Source organism: Tachyglossus aculeatus, chromosome 1 (assembly GCF_015852505.1).
Source record: "Tachyglossus aculeatus isolate mTacAcu1 chromosome 1, mTacAcu1.pri, whole genome shotgun sequence".
Lineage (NCBI taxonomy): Eukaryota > Metazoa > Chordata > Mammalia > Monotremata > Tachyglossidae > Tachyglossus > Tachyglossus aculeatus.
Window position 1 is genome coordinate 38,920,634 of NC_052066.1, and position 3,395 is coordinate 38,924,028.

The 3,395-nt window shown below is 47.1% G+C and overlaps 1 non-coding gene across 1 annotated transcript; it reads left to right on the forward strand.

Annotated features, from left to right (window-relative positions):
• The first annotated feature begins 796 nt into the window (after positions 1-796).
• LOC119935475 lies at positions 797-934 on the forward strand. The gene has a single exon (XR_005453360.1). It is a non-coding gene; the product is annotated as a small nucleolar RNA SNORA7 (small nucleolar RNA).
• The last annotated feature ends 2,461 nt before the right edge of the window (positions 935-3,395 follow it).

A 3,395-nucleotide genomic window follows, 5' to 3' on the forward strand; every position in this document is an offset into this window, starting at 1 on the left:
TCAAACCACTACTACCAGAAAAGCAGCCACAGGCACACAGGTTAGTTAAGCTGGCCTGAGATCATGCATCAATCAATCAATCACACTTACTGAGCAGTTACTATGTGCAGATCACTATTCTAAGTGCTTGGAAGAGTACAATGCAACAGAGTTACCAGATATGTTCCCTGCCCATGATGAGCATACAGTCTAGAAGATGAGTGGAGCCTGATTGTCCTTGGAGATTCCGTTAAAAATCTGCCACCGCACTAATTACTGCCTACCCCAGCTCTATTGGCCAGGAGAAATGTGGTTGTTCCATTGGTTGTGAGAGGTCATTAAACTGAGAGAGAATAGAAATTACCAATCTAAATACTGTACCTCGATTTCCTCTCTCCCACCACCACCCCTTGCTCACATCTTCACTCTGGCCTGGAACTCTCTCCTCTGTCTTATAGGACAGACCGTCACTCTTCTGGTCATCAAAGCTCTCCTAAAATCTCATGTTCCCCAAGAGGCCTTTACTGACAAAGCTTTCATTTCCCCTATCTGCCCTCCTCTCTACAGATCTGTACTCAGATCCTTACGCTTTAAGCACTTGATATTCACTCATTCATTCGTTCATTCAATCATACTTATTGAGCGCTTACTGTGTGCAGAGCACTGTAATAAGTGCTTGGAAAGTACAATTCAGCAATAAAGAGAGACAATCCCTGCCTACACCGGGCTTACAGTAGAAGAGGGATGATTGACATCAAAACAAGAAACAGGCATCAATATAGATAAACAGAATTATAGACAAGTACATATATACACACCCCTCTCAGAGTCACAACTGGAGAGTTTCCAGTGCTCTACCAGTCTCGGCCATGGCGGGGTGAGTCAAGCAGAGGCCTACCCATTCCATTCCTAGCTTGGGTAGTGGCTAGCAAGTGGAAGGCAATCTGCTACAAGTCAAAACTCACCTGTACTGGGCAGCAGTGCCCCAGGAAAGAGTAGAAGGTGGAGACTCAAGTTTACTGCGCGGAAGGAGGCAATAGTGTACCACTACCATATTTTCACCAAGAAAACTCTATGGATACACTACCAGAATGATTGCAGATGGAGAGCGGGGCATTCTGGGAGAGATGTCCGTGGTGTTGCTATGGGTCGGAAACGGCTCGACGGCGTAAGACAGGACATAAATACACAAGTACTGTTCAGTGGAGAGAGCAGGGTAGAGCAAAGGGAGTGAATCTGGGCGATGCGGAGGGGATGGGGACCTGAGGGAAAGGGGGTCTTAGTTTGGAAAGGTCTTTTGAAGGAGGTGAACTTTCAATAGGGCTTTGAAAGGGGGAAGTGTGATTTTTTTGGCAGATTTGAGGAGGGAGGGTGTTCCAGGCCAGAGGTAGGATGTGGGCCATGGGTTGATGGTGGGACAGGCGAGAACGAGGCACAGTGAAAAGGTTAGCACGAGAGGAGCGGAGTGTACAGCCTGGGATGTAGAAGGAGAGAAGAGAGGTGAGGTAAGAAGGGACAAGGTGATGGAGAGCTTTGAAGTCAATAGTGAGGAGTTTCTGTTTGATACGGAGGTTGATAGACAACCACTGGAGATTTTTGAGGGGGCAGTTACATGCCCAGAACGTTTCTGTAGAAAGATAATCCGGGCAGCAGAGTGAAGTATGGACTGAAGTCGGGGGAGACAGGAGGTTGGGAGGCCAGAAAGGAGGCTGCTGCAGTAATCCATTCATGATAGGATGAGTGATTATACTCACGTGGTAGCAGTTTGGATGGAGAGGTAAGGGCAGATCTTGGGGCACCAGAAGGGAAGTCAACACCTCCTCCTTTCCCCATGAGTCTGGGGGAGTGGGAGAAGAAGAGGCCTCCACTGGAGAGAGCAGCAGGGGAGACCGTCTCAGTGGGGGCGAGGCAGGTTTCCATGATGGCGAGGAGGAGGAGAGAGTTGGACCAGAACAGGTCAAGGATGAAGGGGAGCTTCCCCATGATGGAGCCTTTGGCCCTACAGCACTTAAGTTTATATCCCTATAATCTCTCATTTCACCTATCTGTAATTCATTTTAACATTTGCCCCCACCCCCAGATTCCTTGTGAGCAGGAATCATGTCTACCAACTCTTGAGAGCTTAGGCTTTGCACACAGCCAACACTCAGTAAATACCTTTGATTGAGTGATCTTGAGGTGTTTAGGTGGAATAGAGTTGACAATTGTCTGCGTGCAGCATATATGTTTACTCATTGGGGTGCCATGTTCGACTATGGATTGTCAATCTGACTGGGGAGAAGAGGGGAGATTCTCCCACTACCCTTCTTCTTCCCCCAGCCCAGCCCAGCCCATCCCGCAGCTGCTTTCACTTTGAGGAAAGCAAGCTACAGGGCAGCATCCTGCAGAGATGGGAGAGGAGAGAAGTGTCCACAAATGCCATTTGGTCACAGTGAGGTTGTCCTCCTTACTCCTGCACTCCTCACTCATCAGAAAACAGTTTATAAAGTAAAATATGATTTTATAGATTTTGCATAAAAATACACACTACCAAATAAAGGTCAACAGACTGTCACCTACTTGAACCAAGTCCAGCTACGAGACCAGGATGGGAATAATATCTATCGTCTGCATTATCAACAGCATCTGTATTCATTGAATGCCTCCTCTATGAATAATGATGTACAAAATGTTCACAAGACCTACTGAAGAAAGGTAAGATATGAACCTCGCCCTTGAGAAGCAGCGTAGTCTGGAGGATAGAACACAGCCCTGGAGTTCAGGAGGACCTGGGTTTTAATCATTCATTCATTCATGCAATCATATTTATTGAGCGCTTACTGTGTGCAGAGCACTGTACTAAGCGCTTGGGAAGTACAAGTCAGCAACATATAGAGACGGTCCCTACCCAACAACGGGTTCACAGTCTAGAAAGGGGAGACAGACAACAAAACAAAACATGTAGACAGCTGTCAAAATCATCAGAACAAATAAAATTATAGCTATATGCACATCATTAACAAAATAAATAGAATGGTAAATATGTACAAGTAAAATAAATAGAATAATAAATCTGTACAAATATATGCAAGTGCTGTGGGGAGGGGAAGGAGGCAGGTTGGGGGGGATGGGGAGGAGGAGAGGAAAAAGGGGGCTCAGTCTGGGAAGGCCTCCTGGAGAAGGTGAGCTGTCAGTAAGCCTTTGAAGGGAGGAAGAGAGCTAGCGTGTCAGATGTGTGGAGGGAAGGCATTCCAGACCAGGGGAAGGATGTGGGCTGGGGGTCAACTGCGGGACAGCCTGGCTCTGCCACTAGTCTGCTGTGTGACCTTGGGCAAATGACTTAACTTCTCTGTGATTTACCTCATCTGCAAAATGGAGATAAAGACTGTGAGCCCTTTGCGGGACCGGGACTGTGTCCAACCCAATTACCTTGTATC